This window comes from Polistes canadensis, unplaced genomic scaffold (genome assembly GCF_001313835.1).
Source record: "Polistes canadensis isolate GaletaPanama2010 unplaced genomic scaffold, ASM131383v1 scaffold_5, whole genome shotgun sequence".
NCBI classification, from domain to species: domain Eukaryota; kingdom Metazoa; phylum Arthropoda; class Insecta; order Hymenoptera; family Vespidae; genus Polistes; species Polistes canadensis.
In genome coordinates this window covers 2,057,792-2,068,933 of record NW_014569552.1, presented here as the reverse complement: position 1 = coordinate 2,068,933, position 11,142 = coordinate 2,057,792, and positions in this window count along the sequence as shown.

The window sequence follows — 11,142 nt, the reverse complement described above, 5'->3', positions numbered from 1 at the left end:
TGTACGCCAACTGTCGTTTACCCCAAAGATTCTGCGCGGAACCGTTTATCGTTTGACTGTGAAAGAGAAAAGAGAGAAAGAAAGATGGAAAACAAGCTGGTGTACTCAAACCAAAACATTGATGTAAAACAAAGATATATAAATATTACATACGACTGTTTTTTAAAAGAAACAATTAATTTTCTTCTTTATACATTATTTAACATTTATGAAATAACATCTACTTGTTTTAATTTTATCGACTTGTCGTCGGTAAATATTAATTGGAACCACAAATTAGTAATGAAATATGTTTGACTTTGAAAATTGATCTATTACCAGGTGTGTCTAGTTCGTTCGCGTATCAAAAAACGAAGATGTTTATTTTTAATGATAGAAGAAACAAAAATGACTATGATTACTTTCTAGTATACGATTACTTTCATTTATTTCTTTTATTTGTAATACGTATTATAAATTCTTGTAAATTTTGTCCACTTTTTAGATCAAGCTCTTTCTAACCGCTTTCCGTCGTCAAACAAACGAACAAAAAAATGCGTTAATTAAGATTCATGACAATTAAATGGAGAAAAGATCGTAAAAATCCATATTCGTTATTCGTATCTAAATTTCAAGGGAGATCAATCGTGATACTTTGCCCTAGCACTCTTCAAATGCTTACGTTTCTTCATAAATATGGATATTATTAACTGTTATGTCTTCGAGAGGTCGGCACTCGTCCGTAAGGAAATAAAAGGAATGAATATTTATTCGAAAAGTATGAAAGGCGCCGGTCCTTTACCCGTTAAATTTCCGTCTTCTTTTTTTTTTTTCCTATAGCTACCTTTGTATGAACCCTTTTTATTCGCAAACGTTGCGCTCATATACACTAAAGAAGACACAAGTATCGTGACTGGTAAAAATATTTCTTCATTCTTTTTCTTTTTTTTTTTTAAATTTCTTTCTCAATTATATTTTATTCTTTTTTTCATTTTAATTTACAATGACTAATATGATTTTTTAACTGCAATATTTAAATAAAGATATTTTTTAACGCACAAAAATAAATAGAAATATATTATTATGAATTTAGAAGAGAATAATAATAAAAATACAATATTATATTATTATCGTAAAAAATATACGTGAAATAATTTTCAGATTCGAAAATACATAAAGAAAATAATATGGACAAAGAATAGGGGAAAAAATGAAAGGATTATCCTCAAGAGTATTATTATGATTTTGTACTGTACCTATGCACAGGATAATGCAATGCGAGCTCGTGGTTGAAAGAAGAAGAAGAAGAAGAAGGAGGAGGAAAGTTCTTGGGTGCATGGTTCATTAAGAGAGAGAGAGAGAGAGAGAGTGAGAGAGGAGAAGAGCGGGTCGAAAGCTTCGTTCTGTTTCGTTCGTAAAGGAAGATCGCGAATTCGCAGCTGTCGCTCTCAGCACCTGCCTGGCTCCGTCGCGATCAATCCCTCCTTACTTCTTCTTTCTTATATACTTCGTTCTTTCCTTCGTCCATGTGTACGCAGGTTGGCCGTTTGCGCGGGTGTGAGTACCGAAGGATTTGAGTGTGCTTACCTGCAGCCTGCATCCTTGCACGCACCTATCTACGATTTACCAACATGTGCCGTCGTAAGAAAAAAAAAAAAGAAAGAAAATTATACTCAGAGTTAGAGAAAATATTTTTTATTATATATTTATTACATGTAATACCTGTACAATCAACGAATTTTATGATTTATATTTTTATCCAATCTTATGCAATGATATTTTTATTTTTGTGCATTTTTATACAATCAATGTATAAATATATATGCATAGTATTATTCTTAGTATTAATTTTTTATTCTAAAAATTATTAACGTACATTATTTTAATTAGAAAAACATTATATATGTAGGGATATATAATGTGACGTTATAAAAATTTACAAACCATTAATTATCGTGCCTATGGGAAATTTTGACTAATAAATCATAACAAACAAAAAATTAAACAATACCGACAATCATGAATTCATGGAAAAGATCGTAGTAAGCGAATTGGTTCTTGAAGTTATACTGTACACGACAACCCTCGGTGAAGGTTCTTTTAATGATGCATCAGTGAAGAGGAGTCGGGGCAGGAAATCTTTAATCGTTGAGTCACCCTACGCGGAAGAAGATGACGATGGGGCGACGCAAAATTTACACGAACTTTTTTCGTATTCGGAAGCTGATTTCCCCTTCTGTCTTTCATTATACGATTGCGTGATATGCATAAAATATATTCGTACTTATCGAAATCTATCGAAGGGCCCACCTCTTTTCGCGACGTTCTTTTGTCTCCCCTTTCGATTAAAAAATTCGTATTTTATAACTTTCACACACACATACACACACACGACGATCAAGGAATAATTACATTTATATTCTTTTATTCGTTCAACGTACAAGTCAACGAGTCAAGTCATTCATTTTTCCGAACGACTTATTCGTTACATAACGTTTTCTTCCCTCGAAGCATCGCAATTCTCAAAACTTTTCCGCTTCGTTCTCCCGAACGACATTTCATCGATTTGCATTCTTATTTGGCAAACATCCGGTTCGCATTTTCGTGAGTTCGCCAAATCGAGAACGGTCGAAGAAAAGCTGGAGACTCCTTAAAAATTGCTTCCTATTTTTGACCCTACGGGATTTTTCTACCTTTCGAGCAATTTACCTAAATTTATTATCTTTTAGAACAAATATTTGATACCAAGTATTATTTGAAAAATTCGATAATAGATTTAGTAATTCGAAGTATCGCCGATATTGCAACTCGATATCGAATAATTTTATTAATCTGTTACTTTATTATAGTTATAATAACACATACTACGTAATATATTAATGTTTAAAGAGCTTATCAATATCACTGAATACAAGCTCTCATTTCTACAAGCAAAAGTTTGAGGAATTCAAGTTCAAACGATATCACGTCTATTTGAAATCATTGCAACACTCTTATCGCAATAAATATTATTTCAATTACGTATTTCCGATGATTTTGCGTTGACACGTGCATTTAACCACAATAACACTTTTTAATAATGCGTTTTCTTCGATAAAAGAATCAATTTCGTAGTATCATGGAGATAATATTTTCTTTAGATCTATTGTTTTTTACCATATATATGTTACATATTTATTTAATAATATTATTTATAATTAATTATATTTACAATCGCGTTCATTGTTTCATTATCTCCCGCGTAGACATATATATATGTTTTAAAAGATATATATTAAAAATTACGTAGTCTGTGTGTGAAATATACAAATTATATAAATAAAAATATTAAAATATAAACAATTGATATACATTACCCCTGATATATAAATTATATATATATATTTCTACACGTACTGTTATATTTATTGACATTATTTTTCTTCTTCGTAATTTTGTTTGCGTCGAAACACACGTATGGTTTCCTTTCTTAATAAATATTTTCCCTCCCTCTTTCTTCCTCCCTTAACCTCTCTTTCTCGCTGTTTCTTTCTTTTATGATAAAAGCAAGCATAAGAAAATTGTGCGCACATGTCGTGCGACAAGGCGCGAGCGGGATGTCGTTCACCTTTTTTCCTTGCGTGAATCAGTCCGACAAAAGCTGGAGGTAAGGTGGCGAACCATCTGCCTTTTGGATCGTGGCTCTCTTCGGGCCGAAAAGAGGGACGTATAAAAATCAGGTCCGAAAGCATTACCCAGCTGGCACGCGTCTACCTCGCAGCCATTATCGTTAAACAGGATCACAACGCGAGGAGTCTCCGCAGGACTTCTCCTTCTTCTCGTTCTTCCTTTGCTTCTTCTTCGACTTTCTTACCCTCTTCTCGCATCTTCTCTATCCCTCTCTCTCCCTCTCTCCCTCTCTTTTTCCTCCTTTTCCTCTTTTTATTTTCTTCCAGCTCGTGCTAGTTTTGTTGGGAAGAAGCACCTGCCGCCACCATCGTGTCCCGGTATTTTCATCCCAACGCGATGCGCCTTCGGCAAGACAAACATTTTGTATTCAACATATTCGAAAATCTGAGGATCAACGATCTCCCGAGTTTTATCTTTTACTTTTTTGCTTTTTGTTTTTACTTTGAAATTTGTCGAAAACTTTGTCAAATTTTTAATTTAAGTAGAAATGAGTTTAAAAGAGATTTTGAAAAATAAGTTGAAGAGCTAGCAATGATTCGTGACAAAATTTCAATAATAATTGGAACGAAACGTTTTGTATTTCTGTTGGAAACGTGATCGCGAGACTGTCGTGTTCTCTTTCTTTATTTATTATTTTCTTTTTTAGGGCTCACATTATATATTCTTAGTTCGTTTCTCCAAACGATCGACAGATCGTTAGACGAGAAAGATAACGACGATGTCTAGTCGCATCGTTCCGAACAGATGCTCCCGACTGATCACCACACGGAAAGCTAGTCGATGTAATAATAACGGCTCTCCTAATTGGAATATCGTTAATCTTCATTGTGTATCGCAGCTAGTCCGTTCTGCGTACAAGTAGATGGAGTCGAGCAATAAGAACGAATTTCAAGGAGCTACTTCTTTGTGTATGTGTGTATATGTGTTTGCTAGGAATCTAATCCTTCCTTCCTTCCTTCCTTCCTTCCTTCCTTCCTTCCTTCCTTCCTTCCTTCCTTCCTTCTTTTCGTGGCCTAAATCCTGCTAATGATTTTGCGTGAATATCTTAAAAAGAAAAAAAGATTCGAAGAAGCTCTCTGCTAGCGCCACTAATGACAGGACCCTTCCTTCTTCTTTCCCTTTCTATTTCTTTTATTCTTATTTATTCGAAAAAAACGAGACACGATTTCTTTCTCTGAGGTGCAAGCCGACAAAAAATTGCGGTTCGGTATGGACCCAACTCTTCTCGAAATCTCCGATTAACGACGAGTTTACCCTTCTCTCTCTCTCTTTCTCTCTCTCTCTCTTTCTTTCTCTTTCTCTCTTATTCTCTGTAATTATGTGAGCGAAAGAGGGAAAGAGAAAGAAAGAAAAATAAGCAGGTGAGAAAGTTCGTATTTTCGTGGCATGCTTCTTTTTCCTTTTATCTCTCTCTCTCTCTCTCTCTCTTTTTTCATCGTTCTCCTTTCATCGACTTCCTTTTATTTTTTTCTTTCGGATACAGATAACTACCCGTAGGACGGAGTATATCGTTCTCGTAGTAACTCTCTCAAGTGGACATCTGCATGCACAACGAGAAATTCAAGAGACGGACGATCGCTTCTCTAAGGAAATTTGCGAGTCGAGCTACGAGTTTTACCAGGCAACTTTTTTATCCTCCCTATTCCTTTCTTCTAACTTCTCGAGTATGTAACGAGCATATAACTTCACGAGAATGTATCGTTTGTAACAAGTATCGTTGTGTGCATGCACACATGCACAATGTTCTTACAACCCTCGAGACACTTTTTAAAGATTATTTAATAACTGTCGTTACTCTTTCCTATCGCCATTTTTCTATATGGAAAATGGTTTTTATTGTATCGGTTTCTCTTATCTTTTCTTTTTTTTTTCTTTTTTTTTTTCCCCTCCCCCTTCTTTTTTTTCTTTCTTCCTTTCTCTCATTTCTTATTCATATCGCATCTTCTTCGATAACCTTTCTCGTTAGATTTATTTTATAAAATGAGGATAAAAAGAAAAAGAGACATCTCGTTTATCTGTGGACCGTCTGATTTGGTTAGAAATCTTTGGTGGTGTTTCAGTGAGACAAAAAAAGAACAGATACGAAGGTCATAAATTTAACAATTCTAACAGCTGAAATCCAAATGCAGTGGAGCATGTTAGTGACTTTAGGGATACTCGCGAAGCAAAAGAAGTAGGGATGAAGAATGGAGAAAAAGTTTAAAGAGCAGCTTAAGGGTGAGCCAAGGGATGCCGTACGAGAAGTGCCTCCTTATTCTCGTATGTGCTCTCGCAATCAGTTGATTTTCTTTTTTTTTTTCTTTTTTTCAAATGACCATTATTACCTTCATCATTATTTCCACTTTTATTTTTCACTCCACTTGGAAAATCTCTGAAAGATTATACACTATTTTCTCGACAAAAGTAATTTATAATTACGAAACATTTGATGTAATGAAGTTATTAAGGTATTGTAACATTTTTAAATGTATTTCTTTTTTTCTTTTTTTTTTTAATCATAAAATATATTCAATATTTATACATCTAGTCAACACATTTTCATTTTACCGAAAGAAGATGCTAATGCCTTCGAGGTTGGGTATATTATACACAGATCAGATTTCTATTTAATTTTATTGGAATACAGAATTGACTTTAAACATAACACACGGAAGGTGTAATTTCCGACACGTATTTCCACCGGAAACGAGGTTCGGAATAATAAGTAGCAATCGTCTTCGCACCAAGTTCGTCGATTCTTACCTTTCTTTTTATTCTCTCTCTGTTCTCATTTGTTTTGTTACTTTCTTAATGAATGACTTATCATTTTATAGATTTTATTGAATCATATTAGTTAAGAGTGTTTTTTTTTAATAAAAAAATGTTTATCTCATTGGTTTATTAAATCTGCAAACATAGATAAGATATCACTTAGAATTAGTTTAAAGTAAATGGAACCTTTGATATTTTTCAATAACAGAATGTAACGTCATTTTTCATCGTCCTATATTTAAACAAGACCATGCCCTAGGCAAAGTTCGTCCTATTTATACATTTAGGTATCCAACGTTACGCAAGTAAATTCATACGACGCTTTCTGGCGTTAAGTTTAACTTTATCTGAACTTTTAAATCACAAGATAGAAAAACGTCAATAAATATTTTTCTTCTTTTTCAAACAAACGATAGCACAAGAAAAATCGTCATCTTTTCCATAGAAATCAAACAACGCGATGGATTATTAGATATTTAGATGGGAGCGTGAAATATCGCAGAAAATTCGTAGTATAGATTATCGTCAAGTAAGTATGCTAGTTGGAAATGTAAATAATAAACTCATCCACTAATCTCGAACAAACAGTAAATCAAAAAGTTCTGCTTACGTTGCGAATATTGAATTTGTATGTTACATTTATCAATATTTCGATTCTTATTACAAAGATTAGTAATCGCAATGAAGTCATAATACTTATATAGTTTTAATTTCTGTTTAATAAGAAAATTTTTGTTTTGTTTTGAAAGAGAGAAATAAATAAAACGAACAGGAGAGGAAAAGAGGAAAATGAGGACGAAAAGAAGCATTTAAAATGGATCGATATCAATTTTCTTTAGCCGAGAGAACCCCTAACGTAAACACCGATTCGCCTTCTCGATGCTCTCCATTTCTTATCTCGTTCCCATGGGGAGAAGATTTCTCACAGTGACGTGATTTCTTTTTACACGGAGAGATTTTTTTTTTTTGCAGACTCCTAGGGGCCACCAGATAGACGCAGTGTTTATTTGTTTGCGGGTAAACAATTCGTACTTACCGATAAAACGCGGTAAAATCTAACACAGATCATGAATAAAATAATAATTGGAAATCTCTCTAAGGAGAATTACAAGGCGGCATATCGAGAAGTTACTTGATAAGAGAGATTAACACGATCAATATGATTAGTCTAGTAGTTTATATAATGCAGATAGTGATGCGGTTATCCATCTATCTTCTAACTACTCAAGATTAAAGAGCCGACATAACGGCGGGTAATCAACTTTTTCTAGATGGAATAAACGCCATCTATTTCTAAAGCTAACCATTCAAGAAAATTAATGCACCAATCAAATAGCACCGACCGGTTCATTTTCTTCTTTTTCTTTTTCTTTTTCTTTTTCTTTTTCTTTTTCTTTTTCTTTTTATCACCCGACTCGATGCACACTTTTTTTAATACGTCAAAACCATGTACTGTGTCCAGTTCATAGAGAAAAAAAAGATTATGAAAAAGGAATTTTTTTTTCCCAGACACACAAAGAAAGGTAATATTCAAGCGTTTCTTTCTTGAGACTTCTACAGAATTTTGACAAGAACGAGGCAGACAAGTAATATGAAGAAAAATTATTCCGTTATTTTCTTCGCTCGGCATCATCGGCACGATATTGCATTATTCAAGAGTAGACGTAAGGGAGGAGGAGTTTTTCCCATGGAAGTCTATGAAAGCAAAACTCTACGTTCGTTCGTTTATTGTTATTCGACGAAAAAAAAAAAAGAAAAAAAAAAGAAAAAAAAGGAAAAAAAAAGAAAATAAACCAAATTCTTCGTTTATCATGAATCGAACTAAATCTAAATTTGTACAGGTGATCCAGAAGAATCGAATAGAAGCTTACTTTTCGTATCAAAAAAGGAAGAGAAAAAAAGATAGATAATCGAGAAAAGAAAAAGGGAATATAAGAATGACGAAGGAAGGGATGTCTCTCATTTTTTTCAAATGAGTTTATAATATTAACATAACAAAGTTACCGATCGCTTTGACAAACAGCTTCGTTTCGTAGCTCGGCAATGGTCGCATAATGAGATGCAATAAGTACGTTCCGCTTGAAATTTATTTTTAAGGATCAAAACGGTGGACTCTCTTACCCGGAGAGTATCAACCGTGTCTTGGATAAAAAAAAAGAAAAAAGCAAAATACTGCGATCACTGACCACTTTCAAAGAGAAATGTTACTGCGCGATTTATTTTTCAATTTTAATTTTCTAATTGAGGATAATAAAAAAGGAGATACCGTAAAAAAGTTTTTCGACGAGAAACGCCGAGACCGAGAAGAATTTATATTTCGCAAATTTTTCTAGACTATTTTTTATTCCTTCAAATATTTTCTGCCGCGTAGAAAATAATATGAAGATTGATGACGCGTCTAATTGTAAGATCCATCAAGGAATGTTATGAATTATAATAGATAATCAAGACCCCTAAGCAATTAATGTTTGTTCCTTTGTTCTTCCTAGGCGTAGTAGCACGAAATGAAAAGAAAGAAGTATTTCTTGCTTGAAATTCATCGCTCATCTTTCCTCGAAAATATCCTCGAGAGATAAAGCTTGAGAAAATGCCGCAATTAACGGTCACGAATGCTCAAGAATTAGTAAAGAACAAATCGAATTCTTTTTCGGTCCACGCCTTAAAAAATACTTTCGTAGCTTCTAACGTAAGAAAAACAGACGCTGCTGTGCTGTGCTCATTCTACAATGAGTATCCACTTCAACTTAGAAACGTCTGTGTATTCTATTAGTCACGATAATATTTACGATTTAAGGAAAAGTGGAAAAAAGAAAGAAAAATAATTTTTTCGAAATGCTACAAAAAAAAGATAAATTATTTCCTTAAGTAAGTTATAATGCATTTTATTTATTCGTCGGAAAATGAAATTTTTCGTTTTTTAATATCACGAAAAACGATAATAATAAATTTTTGACAAACGTTTAATCCACTTTTACATTCTAGTCGTCGATTATGAATAAAAATCATTCTTTCGTAATAGAAAAAAAAAAAAAAAAGAACGGAAGGAAACGATTTAGTTAAAGGTCATGAATTTTGTAACGTTCACGTTAACAAGTACTCATCATATTCCCGTAACGTTTTCCTTTTTTTCCGTTACACGTTCAGCAAACTAAGCCGGATATCGGTCGTTCCTATCCCGCGTACGGAAGCTGAAAGTTGGCAATATCGAGGGTTCGAACTTTTTGGCAAGGAAAACTGCAGCGGAGCGCAAACGCCGTCGTCGTCGGTACGACGGCGGTCCTTCCCCTTGAATCTCTGCAACTGGTGCAACGTGTGACGCAACGTGGCGCAACGTGGTGCAACACCCTCGTGACCGCGACCTGTCTCAAACTCTTCTTCTTCGATCGATGCCCAACCAAGCATCGCACGATTTCAAACTCGGAATGGAAATACGATTTAACTTATTGTTAGTGTTCTTTTTTTTTGCTTTGTTTTTTTTCTTTTTCTTTAATGTATCGTTTGCCGTAGAAAAATGCAACTAAAGCACCTGTTCTTATTGCGAGAAATTGTGCAAGCATTGTTGCAGCCAATTGCGTTCCCTCCAAGCCGGAGAATAACGTTCGGCTAGTTACGTCGCAATTGCGAGTCATTTTACTTCCTCTATCTATTTCTTTCTCTTTCTATCATTCTTTCAATCTGTCTCGCTCGCACACAGTGCCTTACTGCTACCGATTACGTCAAATTGAGACACGAGAGAACCGTAAAGCCCGCAATATCTGCCCTCGAAGCTCTCGATTACTATCGACCCTAGTGAAATACGAGTCTGCGAATAAGTATACCGTGCGCAGGAGTTTAATGAATCTTAGGAAAGTTTCCTCGACGAAGAAACCCTCCTCCTATAGAGAGAATTCAAGATTGGGTAGACGTTCGTGATTTTCAACTATTTAGCGACAAAACTTATTATAACGATTCGAGCACAAATGATAGGTACAACAATAGTGCAAGTAAAGGAAGTTTCCCGCGAGATTTGTTTGGATACGTTGCGAGGACTTGGATACAATCGAGAACTTCAAATCCAATGAGCGGTTTTGATGGCAAATAGAAATGAGAATCTTGTTTGTAATAGGGGATGAAACTTCGGCGGAAATTATGAAAGCGTATACCCGTGTATTCATAAATATCATTAGTATAATTATCATCATATTAACTATGTTCGATTGCAATTTATTATTCATACTTTTTTTAATACTATAAAAAGTATATTATATATTCCCATTAAGAATAAATATTGAAAATAACAGAAATACGAAGAATAAATTCGAACGAATCAGCTAGTGTTACTTTTTTGAAGTACTTTGGTCTCTAGCGTGAAACACGTTTTATCGCGAATCTCGGCTATCGGTTTGTCCCGTAATACCTTTAACGTGGATATGTGATCCAATATATCCGATGGTGTGTCATGGCTTTTCCCACGGGTCACCGTACCTATTCTGTCGACAGGCGTACTTTATTCGTTGACTAGATTTTCTGCTTTTACATAGCTATCACGCGTTCTCCTTCATTTTCTTTCATTCCAATAAGAGAGAACATGATTTGATAACAAGTTTTAAGAATTTTTTAATCAATTTTTCGCAAATCTTTCTGTTTTTAAATTATCTTTCCTTTTGTAATGTGTTTGTTTGAATTTATTTTATTTTATATTTCATGATTTTCAAAGTTCCTTTGCTTCGTCGTTCTGCTGCTTTTGAGTATTTTCGATTTTTG